Below are 16,540 nucleotides of genomic sequence, written 5' to 3'. Positions count from 1 at the left end.
GAGAGGGAGAGGGAGAGGGAGAGGGAAGAGCGAAGAGCGAAGAGCGAAGAGCGAAGAGAGAAGAGGGGAGGGGAAGGGAGGGGAGGGAAAGACACCGTCAATATTCATGTTGCTTTCTGAATGAGAACCCAAGACGCAAATTCACAGAGCCTGGGAGGCCAGGAGAGGTGGCCCTGTGTGTGTGTCAATCGAGCTGGAGGTCTAAGCAGTGGCCACAAACCTGTGCCCCACAATAAATGTGTGCAGTGACACTGTGGGGTCTATTTCATTGCATTTTATCTTATTATCTGTCTTAATGTATTTACTTATTTTGGCAAATGTCCAAGACACAGAACAAAACCCTTCTGCTGGTCCAGCCCAGCTCTCAAGCACCTACTGCATCTCAACTTAATTTCTTTCCTAACATTTGTGGTGCCCAGGACAACAGTACAAAAGGAAGACCCACCCACTCTGTCTAAATATTTAGAAGCTATCAATCAAGTTAATGAACCGTGAGGTTCAATATGCTCCACCACCCTACCTTGCAGATGCACCCACATACTGACCTGGAGAGCCAGGGTCCAGCCTGGAATTCAGGATTCCCCTGCACGATTGAATCGTTTCAGTTGCGCGGGGAGGGGCTGGGGTATGTGCTGGCTCCTTGGCCTCAGTCCCCAGTCTTCAGCCCCCTCTCTCCAGTCCCCAGTCCCCTCTCCCTAATCCCCAGCCTCCACCTCCCAGTTCTTAGCCCCCTCTCCCTTGTCCCCAGCTCCCAGTCCCCAGCACCTTCTCCCCTGACCAGGCTCTGTTCTGCCCCAGGAGGAGCCTCCAGCATAGCATAGGACATATTACCCTCCATGCCCACGGTCTGTCCACCCTTCACCATCGCTCAGGCTAGGGGTACACACCAGTACTATCACCCTCTCCTTGGCCTGACTCGGGGAAGAGCCTGCCTAGCCTTGGGAGAAGGCTTCAGGTCTTTTGGTTGGAATTCTAACATCTCAGGTGCTTGAAGGTCTGGATAGCGGGGGCTGAGGGCTCTGAATGGGCACATCCCACAGACCCGTGGACTTCTTGCCTGGTGGAGGGCTCAGGGCTGAGGGCAGAAGTGGCCCCAGATGTCTCTGGGGGCTGAAAGAGCCCTGGCTGAGTATCCCAGCAGTGGACTGGGGTGTGGGGACTGGAGCCCAGGCCGGCGTCTGTGGCCAGCCGTCTCGGTGTCTGAGGACAGACTGCTCCATGGACCTCACAGTTCTCATTAGTGGAGTAAAGGTGTCGAGCTAAGTCCTCTGTGATGAGCTTTTCCAACGCTGAGTCTTCTCATTTGTTTTCGTTTGCATCCACTCATGATAAGCTCTGATCCTGTGCAAAAATTAGGAGAGAAAGTCATTTTCGATCTAGTTTATTTCTCCTTTGAGAACAGTGTCCTCATGTTTTTTGCCTCTAGGGAGGGAACAAAGTTGAGTTGGGGGGAATGCCAGGCATAGAATATTTGGCTCATGTTGCTAATTACTTGTACGGAGTGGTTGTAGAATGGGGAGTTTGAATATAGATCCTTTCTCTTTTTAGCAGAACACTTAACCATGCGAATAACAAAAATCCTCAGCCGCAATCAGGGCTCATTTAAATAACTTTAATTTTTAGTTACCTCTTGGTCTCCCTGCTGAAATATACATGAGCGAGAGCAGCCTCGGCCGGGCTCCCTCTGCAGCCGCCGGCGGAACTCACTCCCGAGCTCGAGCTGGCGGCTGCTTCCTGTGATTTATTTCTCCTGTGTCTCACCTTTGTTGTGAGAGAGGAGAGGATGGATGTCTTTAGAATCAGGATTAATCTACCTCCGCACACATCAAGGGGCGGAAAAGAAAACCCAGCGGGACTCGCCGAGAATGCTGAAGCAGGACAGATAAGGGCTGGGAATTGAACGTGAAGATAGTAGAAGGAATTTTTTCTTGAAGAAAGAAGTTGATTTGGGTAGATCATTAAAAAAAAAAAATAACCAAAGCTTATGAACACAGGCAAGCTCAGAAGAAAAATGAGAGGTTTCTTTACGAATGATGGCTTCGCCCTTTCCCGGTCAGCAATCCTGATGGGCAGTGGCCTCCCCGTGCAGGTCTGCACCTGGGAGCCTTGGTCTTGGCTGACTGAACATTCGGGCTGGATAGTTCTTGTTCGGGGCTGCCCTGAGCCTTGTAGGATGTTTGGCGGCATCCCTAGCCTCTACTGCATATTAGCAGTTTCCTGTCATGGGTTGAATTGTGACTCCTCCCCCTACTCATATGTTAGAGTCCTAACCCCTAGTATCTCAGAAGGTGGCCTGATTTAGAAATAGGTGCATTGCAGATGTGACTAGTGAAGAGCAGGTCATTAGGGTGCGCCCACTGTGCCTGGTGTCTTTATAGAAAGGGGGAATTTGGACATAGACAGGCTCCCAGGAAGCATGCCATGTGGAGATGAAGGCAGATATCAGGGGGACACATCTGTAAGCCTCGGAAGGCCACAGATCGCCAGTAAACTGCCAGAAGCTCGGATACAGGCATGGACCAGATTCTCTTGCACGACCCTCAGAGGGAACCAGCCCTGCTGACACCTTGATCTTGGACCTCCAGCCTCCAGAACTGAGGATGCATTTCTGTTGTGGAAGCCACCCAGATGTAGGATGTTGTTACAGCAGCCCCAGCAAACTAATACAAACCCTCTAGTTGTGACGACCCTAAATGCCTCCTGATGCTGTCAGATGTCCTGTGGGGCAGATCACCCCTGAGGTACGATTGTCCAGTGTTGCTGCCAAGCACAGCAGAGCTGAGAAGTTGTGGCAGAGTCTGTGTGGCCTTTACAGAAAATGTTGACTGATCCCCCATGAATCTATCCTGGGGGGCCCTGAATGTTTGCTGGGGTGCCTAGAGGCACACTGGGCTCATCTGGGCTGCGGAATTGGTCCACAAGCTGCAGAGGATGGACGTGAAGTGCAAGGTGAGGATGCTGATGTGCAGAGGACAGCAGCCTGCCCTGGACGCAGCCACCAGCGGTGCCCTTGGGGTCAGGGCCCATCCATCCAGGTCTCCTGACTTTGAGTCCTTGTTTTCAGCCCTTGTTCTGCTCCCTACCTCTCACATTCAGCTCCATTGCCTGCAATGGACATCTTCGTTGAACAGGTTGCTTCCTTGTACCAATCTGTGGTTGTGGGAAAGGGAACCTATCTCCACATTCAGCCTTTGTGTTCAGGGGGCTCTAGGCTGCCTGAGATATAGCAGGCTAAAATTAAAAAATATATTGATTTCAGAGAGGAAGGGAGGGGGAGAGAGAAATAGAAGCAGCAATGATGAGATAGAAGAATTGATTGGATGCCTCCTGCAGACTCCACACTGGGGATGGAGCCCCCAGCCTGGGCATGTGTCCTGACTAGAAATCGAATCGTGACCTCCTGGTTCATAGGTTGACACTCAACCACTAGCCATGCTGGCTGGGCAAGCAGGCTAATTTTTAAGTTGATAATTTTGTATGACCCACGAATGATGTTATAAATATCCAGATGGCCCTTGGCAGAAACAAGGTTCCCCACCCCTACCCTAATCCAATATGAGTGGTTGTCCTTATAAAGGAGAAGAAAAGAGACGAAGAGACGGGCACTCAGGGAGGATACCACGTGAAGATAGAGGCAGAAATTGGAGTAGTGCACACACAGGCCAAAGGCACCAGGCTGCTGTCGTCAGCAGTAAGGAGGGGGCATGCAACTGATTTTAATTTAATTAGAGCACCCAGGACAGAACCAACCCTGCTCACACCTTGCTTGCAGACTTTCTAGCTTCCAGAACTGTGAGAGAATAAGCCGCTGTGGTTTTAAACGCCCAGATGTGTACTTTGTTATGTCAGCCCTAAGAAACCAATGCAACAATTATGGAAAACATGTACTTTTGCATCTTGTACTGTTCACCGTGACTTAGCAATCGGGTGGCTTGGAGATCAGGACACATGGCTGGCCCTTGCTGTCTCTCGTACACTCGCACAGTGCCCCCTATGTTGTCTTCCTGGCTGTTATCACAATCTGTGATTATATGTGTATGTGTATTTGTGCATCCATGGCAAACAACAGGTATTCAGTAAGTATTTGTCAAAAGACCTTGGGCAAATTATCGTTTCTGAACCTCACTTTGCCTATATGGAACCTAGAAATATTAATGGTGCCCACTTCATTGATCAGTGTGAGAATTACATGAGAAACTGAGTGTGCAACACGAGGCATTGCACGATGCATGTTAAAAGCTGGGGTTAGTATTTTCTGCTGGACTCTTCTTCCTTGTGGAGCTTTGGGCGCATTTACCTGCTCGGAATCCTGGCTCAGCACATAGGCAGCTGGTGTAACTTACTTTGACAACCCCAGGTAACAATTTGTCATTAAGAGCTACAGTTGAAATCTGACAATCCCGCCCCCTTCCCAGAAGGTTGCTGGTTTCCAAGACCTCATCACTAAACAGCCTGAAGATACAGGAAGAACCTTCCTTGAAATTGCCATGAAGACCATGTGCATCACTCTGGGAAAAGCTGATGGTCAGAACACACACTGATGTGTTAACAGTGTGAGACCTCTCCCCTAAGCAAACCTTTTAGCTAGCCAGGCTTCATTCGCCTTCATTAAAAATTACCCAGAGGATACATCTCCTTCCATCACTCTGTGGGCACACAGAGTCTTTTTTTGGTGTGTATTTTTTAAAGGAAATTAAATTTAAAAAAAACCCCTCATCCTTTTTCAAATAAATCCTGTTTGCTTTATTAAGCAGAAAAGCCTGCTGGCTCTTAGTTGTCAGTTACATGTAAGTGTTAATTAATTTGGCACTGTCCAAGCACTCCTGAAAGTCAGCCTGTCCCGTGGGGCCCTATTGTTGAAGATGGCCCTGAACTGCAGTCCAGTACCCACACTGTGACCACTGGTACCTCCCTGAGACAGAGAAGGCAGGCTTAAGACTGAGTTTGCTGTAAAATATTGCACGGCTCTTATTTCCTAAGATGAGTTAGTTAGATTCTTAGAGGACTTAAACCAGGGGCACAGCTCTGTTTCTGTATGATTCATGAGCTAAGAAAGGTTTTACATTTTTAAATGGGTGAAAATAATCAAAAGAACAATAATACTTCATGGTACATGAAAATTACTTAAAAGTGAAATTTGTGTTTTGGGGTAAAGTGTTGTTGGGTCACAGGTACGACCACTTATTTATTTATTTATTTATTTATTTACTTACTTACTTACTTATCATCTGGGGTCCAGCTATGATTTCTTTTTCTGTTAATTGATTTTTAAAAAATTTTTTTATTGTTGAAAGTATTACATACTAGAGGCCAGGTGCACAAATTCGTACACGGGTGGAGTCCCTTGGCAAGGCCTGAAGAGATTGGGCTGAAATCGGCAGGCCAACACCACCTGCCACTCCAGCCTGCTGCTTCCGCTCATCCCAGCCCCACTGCGCCTGCTGTGGGCTCGCACCCAGTCAATCCTGATCGGGAGAGGCTCTCGCTGCCACAGCTGTGAGCCCTGTGCCTGGTGTCCATCCCAAGGGGATTGGGGGGAGCTGGGAGGCGATTGGCCCTCCAGGTAGGCAGTGGGATGCCCTTGCTGGCCTGGCATCCGGATCTGTCCCGCTGACATTCAAGCCAGTTGTCAGTAGCCACCTGGCGGCCGCTTATATCATTTCTTCCTTGCAGAGGATCTAGGGAGGGGAAGCGGCTGTGGTGCCCGAGGCACCTGGCCCGTTCTCCAGAGATTGGACCTGCAGGACTACTGATGGAGTGAGTGGCTACCACAGGGTTGGTGGGCCCCTTGGATGTGTCGGTCAGCTGAGTGGCACTCCCGCTGTGGGAGCACACTGACCACCAGGGGGCAGCTCCTGCATTGAGCGTCTTCCCCCTCCTGGTCAGTGTGGGTCACGACCGATCATTCGGTCATTCAATTGCTTAGGCTTTTATATATATAGATGTCCCCCACCCCATTGACCTCTTCTAGCCTGCTCACCCCCATTCCCTGCCCCAAGCCTTCACCATCCTATTGTCTGTGTCCATGGGTTATGCATAAACGTACACAAGTTCTTTGATTGATCCCCTCCCACCCACCTTTCCTCCCTCACCTTCCCTCTGAGGATCAAAAGCCTTTTCCATGCTTATATGACTCTGAGGCATCTTTTAAGTCCCTGAGATGATCCCTGGGTCTTTCCCTCAAAGATGCCCAATACTCGGACTGCACTATTGTTCCCTCGAGCAAACGGTCACACTGACTGCCTTTGAGTTTGCCGTCACTTAGAACAAATGAATTTATCTTCGAAGACTGCAGTGGCTTGTATGTGTTATAGGTAATTTTTAGCAAATTGGACTATGATGTTTTAGTGTACTTTGTCACTTTTATTGAGGTGTAATTTACATACAACAAATTAATCCATTGTCAGTGTATAACTCAGTGAGTTTTGACAGTGTGTGCAGTCTTATGACCATCCCCACAACTGGGACATGGAACATCCCATTACCCTGAGTTCTCTCATGACTCTTCGCAACAATCCCTTCTCACCGTCCCCTATCACTGACAGCCCTTGGCTGTTTTTGCCTGTTCTAGAATTTTATATAGTTGAAGTCACTCTGTAGGTAAACTTTTATGTCTAGCTCCTTTCATTCAGCTTTTGAGAGTCATCCGTGTTATTGCATGTGTCAGTGATGTGTTCCTTTTGACGGCTAAGTGATATTCCATTATTTGCCTATATCATGATTCACAACTAATGGGCATTTGGGTTCTTTCCAGTTTTAGGCACTTATGTATAAATCTGCTGTTGACATTCACATACAAGTCTCTATATGGAATGGCATTTCTCTTTAATAAATACCAGGGGTGGGATTACCAGCTCATAGGGCAAGTTATGTGTATAACTTTATAAGAAACTCAAAGTGGCTGTAACATTTTGCTTTCTCCCTCAGGAACATATGAGATTTTTAGTTTTTCCGTATTCGCTCCAATGATATTTAATGATGGCAATCCAAAGGGTGTGAAGTGGTATTGCACAGTGGCTTAAATTTATATTTTTCTAGTTTTTGATGTTGAGCATCTTTTTATATCTTTATTTGCCATTATCTATGTTCTTTGGTGAAGTATATGTTCAAAACTTTGGACCATTTTTTATTTCTTTGGTTTTTTTTTTTATTCCATATAATTAAACTAGAGGCCCGATGCATGAAAATTCATGTATTGGAGGGGGGTCCCTCAGCCCCGCCTGCCCCCTCTCACAGTCTGGGAGCCCTCAGGGGCGGGAGATGACCTGGTGATCAGGGGAAGGTGACGCCCCATCACACCTCTGCTGCTGCCACTGCCAGCAGCGCAAGCCTCAGCCGGCCCTGGTAACCTGAGCCTCGGGCAGCCCTGGGTGGCTGGATAGCTACCATCCGAGGCTTGCCTGCACCTCTGGCCGGCCCTGGGTGGCTGGAGGGCTGAGGTGATTGGGGGACTCTGGAGGCAGGCACGTGGAAGGGCCGGGCCTGCCTGCCACCCTAGCGGGGCTGAGGGGACTGGGCACCGCCATCTTTGAGGGTGTGGCAGTCAATTAGCATATTCCCTCCTTATTGGCCGTGGGTGCCGCCATCTTTGCAACAGTGTGAGGGTCAATTAGCATATTTCCTTTTTATTAGATAGCCTGTTAAGAGGTCTTCATGTATTCTAGATACAAATCTTTTAACAAATACATTTTGCAACTATTTTTTCCCAGTCTGTGGCTTGCCTTTCTTTTTTTTAAAAAATAGATCTGTTCAAAGTTTTTGTTTATTAAAAATTTAAAAATTAAATTGTGGTAAAATACCATAATATGAAATTTACTCTCTTACTACTTCAGGCTGTGGATTGTGTTTCCCCAACCTTTATATTTCTCATAATTTTTCATTGGATGTCCACAATGTGAATAACGCATTGTTGTTTGCTAGGTTTTATTGTCATTCTTTCGTTTTTGTTGAATGTTGCCTTGGAAAACATTCAAGTTACTTGAAATCAGTTTGGTTCTTTTGAGATTGGCTTTTAATTCAAGTTAAGGTTGGTCCAGAGGAACCTTTACTTTCGGGCTTGTTTGTCTCTACCGTACCTACCCACGACTTCTACTCACTGCTTCAGACTTCCACACTGGCTGAGGGGACCATAACTTATTCTCAGCTCTGTAAGCAAAGGGTAGGCCGCTCCTCTCTTGTTCTTTCCTGCCTCGAGTAGTTTGCTCCCGCAGGTGCACAGGGCAAGACTCTGCCAAGACTTGAAATGTTTAGAGCTCTTTGCCTGTACAGTTCCCTGCTCTTTTGTTTCTTGTCATGCAAATCCTGGCCACCTTGACCTCCCTGAACTCCAAACTCCATTTCTTCCAGTGGGGCCACCGGGCTCTGTTGGGTCCCACCCCCACTGGATTCTGGTTTGGAACCTCTCTCCAGGACGTAAGCTAAAGCCATTGTGGGGCTCACCTTGTTTCTTTCTCTTCTTTGGGCGGTAATTCTCCTGTGCTGCTTGTTGTCCAATGTCACCTTCAAAAGTCATCTTACTTTAATTTCAAAAATAAGCACCAAACAACTCCATTTATATATACAATTAGTAATCAGGTAGGAAGGTGAATTTTGCCTTGGGCACTCTAGCACAGCCAGAGTCGAAGGCATGCCCATTACTTTATTGCTTATATCTACATGGCTATCGGTAAAACACATCAATTATTACACATCTTACTATAACATGTTTTAAAATGTCAACGCATTTTGTTAATGTCAACATTTTGCTAATGTCAAACTCATGGCTATTTCTTTTTCTATTTCAGCAGTTCTCAACTTTGGGGGATCTATGGATTTACTCGAGAATCCATGGACCCCTTCCTCTGAAAAATGCACATTGCCATACATACACATTAGCATGCAAATTAAAAGGTGCAAATTAATCCCCGAATCTCCCCTGTGGGCCTGGGAAGAATATCCAGGTTCCGGGTGAAAAGCTTCTGCTCCCATTTACATTAGCTTTGCTTGTTACTTTGCTGATCAGAAAATTTATAATTTCCTCCCTGACTTACCTTGCAAGGGTTATTGTAAAAGATCCCGCTGGTCATGTCAAAATACTTTAAAAAGGGTTATGAAAACATGCCATATTTTTAAAAAATATATTTTTATTTCAGAGAGGAAGGAAGAGGGAGAGACAGAAACATCAATGATGAGAGAGAATCATTGATAGGCTTCCTCCTTCACGTCCCCCACTGGGATTGACCCCACGCAGGGCATATGCTCTGACTGGGAATCGAACCATAACCTCCCAGTTCATAGGTCGATGCTCAACCACTGAGCCACACCAGCGGGGCAATATACCCTATTTTTTTTTGTGATGATTATTATTACTGTTGCTATCATTATTATCACTTATAATAATGGTTGTTAGGTAGTTTTTAAAAAGATGTAGTGGTTAATTCTTGTAATAGTTTAGTTTTCTTTTAACTTTACAGTAAACGTACACACACACATATGTAAATGATACACGCATAGCTTATTTTTTAAAAGGATTTTTAATAGTATACCTGTTTGCGTAAAAATGTGGTTCTTGTCCTTTTTTTTTCTCCCAACTTCCTATCTCCTGGTTGAGTAGTTCTCTGACACATTTATACAGTTTTTGCATTGATTTACAAGTACGTGCTGTGTAATGTACGTTGTGAAATTAACTTTTCTGTGCCATTCAACCCAATAAAGGTGTAATTTGTGGAACAGTCTTTTCTAGGTATCTCTGAACGAGTTGCATTTTGTTATTCAGCACTGGCCTTGCATGCTCTTTGGTGATGCAAGGACTGACCTCGCTTCCAGCCTGGCCCTGTGCTGGTTTCTTTGCCTTCTCTCCCTCTGTTGGCAGGATAGAAGCCAGGACTGCATCAGCCCTCTAATGTAGCGCACGCATTCCCACTGTGCCCATCTCCATGTTGGCATCTACCTCTGACCCACCTCTGCATCCTGTTCCTTGCCATTTGTACCTGTGCCCCACCCATCCAGAACCTGTTTGTTCCTCCTCCTCTTCAAGTAACGAAATCCCTCCCTCCTTCAGGTTCAGTTAGGGGCACACCTGCCTTAGGAGGGCTTCGTGACCACCTGGACCCCTGGCCGCCTCAGCTCCTTAGATGCCCTGGACCACAGACTCCTCCTGTTGGCTATTTCAGCTCTAATGTAGAAAGTCTAAAATTTGCTTGTGGAAGAGATTGTCAACTCTTCAAGGGTGGGGGCTGTGCCATCTTGCTTGGACATCTCTGCAGCAATGTGGTTGCTTTAGAGCAGTGGTTCTCAACCATCTGGCCCTTTAAATACAGTTGCTCTCGTTGTGACCCAACTATAAAATTATTTTCGTTGCTACTTCATAACTGTAATGTTGCTACTGTTATGAATCCTAATGTAAATATCTGATATGCACAATGGTCTTAGGTGACCCCTGTGAAAGGGTCTTTCGACCGCCAAAGGAGTTGCGACCCACAGGTTGAGAACCGTTGCTTTAGAGGAAACACTAAATACTTACCGAATTTCATTTATTTGAGCAAATTTCTTACCCCCTCTGCCTGATATGACAGATAAAGAAATCACCTCCAGCCTGATTCCAGAGCTCTTTGAATAGCTATTCAGGAAAAGTCCAGAGACTTGGGACATTCTCAAACACTGTCTGTGAGAATGGAAGTTGGTTTAGCTATTTTGCAGGGCAATTTGGCAGCTCTATTAAGATTATAAATACTTGTCCCAGCAATTCCTCCCCTGGGGAAATGCATTCAGGAGAGTCAAAAATTCAAGGACAAGAACTTTTCCCTGATAAATTGTTAGTGATTGCAAAAAACCAGGAGTGGGGGGAGGGGAGCAACAACTAAATGTTGTTCATCAATATATAAATATAACTACAGTTTACCCAAATAGTGGTCTACTGTGCTTATATAGTAAGAAAGTAATATATAATAAGAATATATATATATGTAATTTTTTTGTTGTTAATCCTCACCAGAGGACGTTTTCCCATTTTTTAGGGAGAGTGGAAGAGAGAGGGAAAGACAGAGAGAAACATCGATATGAGAGAAACACATCGATTGGTTGCCTCCTGCACTAGCCCTGACCAGGACCCGAGCTGGGGAATCAAAGTACTTCTCCTTGACTGGAATCGAACCCAGAACCCTTTGGTCCACAGGCCGATGCTCTATCCACTGAGTCTATCCACTGAGCCAAACTGGCTAGGACTCCCACATGTATTTTAAAACATTTAGAAATCATATGACTAGACTATAGCAATTATACTTATTTTTAAAACCTCACAAAACCTATATAGTTCTATGTACTTGTATTTATGGAATCTTTATATTTCCTTCTAGTAGAATTGAATGTCACAGGGGAATGAGGTTCTAGATAAGTCAGGGAGCAAGGTGACAACTGGGCGCAGTCAAAATTGATTTCAGGCACTATTTGGGGAGAAAGTTGGACAGTCTGTTACTAAGTCAATGCAGCTTAATGTTGTTTCTTGCCATGTTGGAGCCAATTACTGTTTCTCCAAGCACCAGATAAAAATGGCAACTGGCCTTTAGGGGCAACACTGTTCAAGCAGAAAGAAATACCTATTTTTAAGCTGCTCACACCATGACAGGCCCTCTGAAGCTGACCAAGCCGTGTTTCCCAGGAGGGGCGTCAAAACATTTAGGGCAGGGCAGTTGGTGTTGAGTGGCACTGTGCCAGATGGGCACTCAGCATCTTTACCTCGCTGCCATGGATGTTTCTTACCACCATCCGCTTCATTACACAATGAAATACTCTTCCAGGTATTTCTAAATGTCCCCTCGGAGGCAGTGCCTCACCTAGCTGAGAACCACTAGAGTAGGATCCTTATCCTTTATTCTCCCTCATGTCTGGGTTTATGCTCACTGAATGCAATGGCCATTGCATGAAATCACCTGGTTTGGTTTTCACTTTTTCTTCCTGAAACCTACATAGTCAAATTCATGTAAGCTACATGCTCAAAGAGTATTACCTAGTATTTCAGTTATTTATTGCTTTATGACGAGCCACCTAAAACATAGTGTGGCATAAGGAAAGCCCATTTTAATATGTTCATCACTTCTGTCGATTGAGTTCAGACAGGATCCAGTGTGAGCCTCTGCTCCACAGTGTGTGGGGCTTTGGGTCTGAGGACTTGGAAGGCTGGGGTGGAGCCAGAGGCTGGGGGCTGGAGACATTTGGAGGCTCTTCATTCTCTTACTGTCTCCTGGGCTTTAAGGATAACTTAAAGGCTGGATTCAGGGGGAGGGGCTGCCAACCTCACCAGAAGGGGCTGAAGCACCTACACATGGCCTTGTAGGGGAGGAAAAACTTTTCTCCTCTACCCTCCTAGGTTCAGTGTCTGGGGACCTGAAATTCAATGGGCAAAAGACAGATTAACAAGAGAAAAACAGTTTATTAACACATGCAGTGCACGTGCCCCTGGGGAAAACAGTGCTGAGTAACTCAAAAGGGTGGTTAGAACTCAAGGCTTATGTAGCATCTTAACAAAGAATAATACATTTGTAGAGGTGAAAAGACAAAGGAAAAGGGGTTTGGGCCTCTGGGGGCTGCAAACTGTGGGAAGGTGAGTGTACGGGGAATCTAATGGACGGTAAGGGCTATTTTAGAAAGGCTTGTTATGTGCCTGTGTCTCAGTGCCATCTCTGGGAAAAGAGTCTAGAGTTGTCTCCAATATTCAAGAGTGTCCACGAGTGTTTTTATACAAATGGGAGTGGCAGAAGGCAGAGAGGTTTTGTTTTGTTTTTGCACCTACTGTTTCTCAGTTGTCTTAAAAGTGGTATCTTTTGGAGGAATATATTCTGATCCTCTATGGCATCTTCATGTGTCTTGTGGTTCCTCACAAATATGGCAGCCTCAGACTTCTCACATGGTGGCTTCCGTGCTCCAAGGGTGGGTGTTCTAGCTAAGAAGCTGAAGCTTCATGGCCTCTTGCCCTGGAAGTCAGTAGTGTTACTTATGCAGACTCTACAAATTGCTCAAAGTATTTCCTACCTCCTGAAAGACATTGATATTGTTCAGAGAACAATGGAAGCTAGTCCCAGCCCCCAGAACCCTGAATAATGTGTGTGTGTGTGTGTGTGTGTGTATGTGTGTACATGGAGGGAACTTTCTCTGGTGAAGATCTGAGTTATCCTTTATTCTGTGAGTTGAATGTAGAACATGGAATGCTTCATGCCTCTCATATCCAGTCATTTGGCTAAATCTGGCCTTCAGATGTGTTTATCTTGGCCAGCAGTTTGTGTTAATATCCAGGGAGGTTGATTTAAGCTGGTTGAAGCCATCAGTAAATTCGGGCAGAGAAGTTAAATCAGCTTCTCAGATGAGTTAAGACTTTATCTTCCTTGCATCTTCTTGGCCATGGAAGTGCTCTCTTTCATAAAAATAATGGCAACTAGTGTTGAATGAATGTGCCAAGGCATTTGGAGAGTGTTCCATGCATTATCTCATTTAATCCTCATCATGCTTTTATAAGTTGACATTTTTATTATCCCCATTTAACAGAAGAGGAAACTGGGACTCAAGGATGTTGGTAAGTTGCCCAAGGCCTCCAGCCAGCACAGAGCTGGCACTCCTAGCCTTGCTTCCTGCTTCCTGTCTTACTTGAGGCTCCTGTATCCATCACCTTCTGATTGCCGTCTCTTCTGAAATGTCAGCATCTAGGTGTCCATTGCTGGAGACCAGTCCTGTACCTGCGTGAGAGTGGGCGTGTGGCTAGCTGGAGGGCATCTGCCCACTGAAATCCTCCTCCCAAATACAGCTTTTTACTCCATGTTCCAGTTAAGTAGGTGGTTAAATGGGTTGTATTTTGCCAGTAGTTAATGAGGGTTGGATTAACCTATGCAGTTTATTCCTTTGATGCTGGGTCTCCCTTTGTGACAGAAAGCAAATAGCACTGACAATTGCAACATTACCTAAGTGCCCACAGGAAATGGGTTGCTGTGGGCAACAGAGAGTTTAAGGAACTGGTTATCTTCTGTTTCTGCCTCTGGCTGCCCGATGAAATGCCCTCTAGCATTGCCTGCTCAGATGGGTACCCTTGATCTCTCCTTGACCTGATTTACTCCTTCTCACTGCTCTTGGGTTGGAGCCATTTGACCTGCCCTCTTGCAGCTCTATTGAGACTGTGCCTTTAAGTTTGAACAAACATCTCGTTCATTCTGTACACTCCTGAACCTCCCTGGGGCTCCCAGCTGCCTCATTATCCAAGGCCTGTCTTTGATTTACTTCAATTTATAGTCTCGTGTACAGACCATCTGCTTCACCCTCTCTGGGGGATGAGCGGGGGTGCAGTGGGAGGGAAAGGAGCAGGATTAGAAAGGATTGTGCGCTGAGCAGCCATGCCACACACATGGAGTTCAAAGGGCGTGGGAGGGGAGCATTCCCTAAGTGCCTATTAGCCTTGAGTGTAGGGATGTTTTCCATCTTCTCTTAAGTTGGGGTTCAGGGTCTGAGACCTGGGCTCAGGCTTGGGGAGAGGAGATGGAGCCTCAACCCCACTGGGGATTTGGTTGGGCAGTCTCATTGTGGCAGCGCTCCAAGAACATGGCATGAAGTACCGGATGGGGGTGGGGGGGGGGAGTTTGAAGAGTGCAGTGAACACAAGGAAGGTCGGCCCTTTGCTGGCCAATGGGAGCTTTGACTTCGGTGTTTTTCATGTTAGACTCTAGAAACATCTGGGTAAGGACAGTAAGAGACAAATCACATTTTAGAATGCCAAGGATTGATCCTTTTTCCCTTTTCCTTTTCCCTCCCTCCTCTGCCCATTCCTCCCAGAATGAGAGTTATTTGGAGAGGGCTATAAAGTCATGGAGAAAGTCACACAAACACCGCATCTACAGCCAATATAATGACAGCAATAATTACCGGCCCTTCTCAGGACTACCCCCTCTCACCAGCTGCTATCAGCTCATCCCTCAGAGCTCCAGGATGCTGTGCTGTTGCCTAGTGGTTCCTTTAGACCTGCCCACATCTTAATAAATCCCCTTTTATGAAAGGTTCTTTAAATTTCCCACCTGAGGTGGCCATCTGCATCCCGCCAGGAGCCTGAGTGATACAGAGTCAGTAGGTGGTAGAATTAGGGTTGGAACCAGGCCCCCAACTCCGTAGATATGTTCACCTTTTGCAGAATGAGCCTGGGAAGACTAGTTTCAGGGGCCCCAGTTCAGCAGCAGTACCCAGGATGCATGGCTAGGGTTTATTACAGCAAATGGACGCAAAGCAAATTCCCGGGGAGAAGGTCAGGGAGAGCTAGGAGCAGCTCTGAGAGTCCCTCCAGTGGAGTTCCAGCACACACTTACTCCCCAGGACACGAGTTGTGAGAACACATGGGGAATGCTGCCAGCCAGGGATGCTCGCTCATGAGAGACTCAGTGCCCAGGGTTTATCAGGGACCCTTCATTTGCTAGTAAGCACCCTCCCACCTGGCACGTCCCCAGATTCCCAGCTGCCAGGAGGGAAGCAGGGGCTCAGCCTGAACCCTATTGTTTGCGCAGACAGTTTAGGCTCCGAGAGCCGCTCTTATCATTTAGGAGATGCTGGGATTCTCCTCAGCTCGGGGCTCCCAGATGCAGCCAGGGCAAGCCGGCCTTTCATAAAATAGCAGTCATGCCTGTTCAGTGAACTTTTTTCTGTGCAGCTCGTACCATGGCACCACCGTTTATCAAGGGTTTGATATGTGGGAGGTGCTGTGTTCGGAGAATAATGCCAGTTATTTCTGTGAATGATGGCCTGAAGCTAAGTACCATCTTATCCCCTTTTGCAGATGAAAACTTTGAGATAGACTACCTTGTTCAAGGTGACACAGCAAGTGTGTGGTGCAGGCAGGATTAGAATTTAGGTTCACCTAATTCCAAAGGATATAGAAGGCTAGGCGGGTGGGTAGGGGAGGGCTGTAGGGGTGGGAGGGGTGAGGGGAGGAGAGAACGTATTAGCTATTCCCAGGTGGTGGTATGATGGGTGATTTCTAGTTTCTTCTTTGGTCATTGGTGTTATTTCATTTCCCCCCAATAGATGTACATTGTTTAATCAGAAAATTTAAAAATAATTTATGTAGAATTTTTGGTGCGTTTTCTTTAATATACAAATAAACCCAATTATAAAGGCAGATGAGCTGTTGGGATGCAAATGAACATGGCTAAATTACTTGAAGCCAGTTTGCTCTCTTAAACAGGTTAAACCTGGGGATACTGTTTAAACATCATGTTTGCTTGGCAAAGACTTTTCCCTGGACTGGGCAAAGGTGACTGCCCGCCGGCCCAGCTGAATTAGCCCATAGGGTAAAGCTCCTGATGAATGCTCATCGCAAGTCAAAGATCCATCTCCCCATTTCCCAAGCCTTCCAAACAAGAAAGGCACATCAGAGATATATAATTAATTCACATATAATTAATACACACACACACACACACACACTCACACTCTGAGTGGCCAGATTATTATGACCACCTGACATTTGTAGGCAAATTAGCTCTAATTTCATGCTGAAGTTGCTAGAGGGCCAGACCATTATAAATAGGGAAGCGGGCTG

General features: G+C 46.2%; 1 protein-coding gene across 1 annotated transcript in view; it reads left to right on the top strand.

Annotated features, from left to right (window-relative positions):
* Window positions 1-16,540, top strand: part of LOC102760361 (putative uncharacterized protein C1orf196) — a 195,746-nt gene that overhangs the window by 127,001 nt on the left and 52,205 nt on the right. The window lies entirely within an intron of this gene.

The sequence above is a fragment of the Myotis davidii genome, unplaced genomic scaffold (assembly GCF_000327345.1).
Source record: "Myotis davidii unplaced genomic scaffold, ASM32734v1 scaffold299, whole genome shotgun sequence".
In the NCBI taxonomy this organism is placed as follows: Eukaryota; Metazoa; Chordata; class Mammalia; order Chiroptera; family Vespertilionidae; genus Myotis; species Myotis davidii.
Note: the sequence above shows the minus strand (reverse complement) of the source record. Positions and strands in the feature narration are given on the sequence as shown.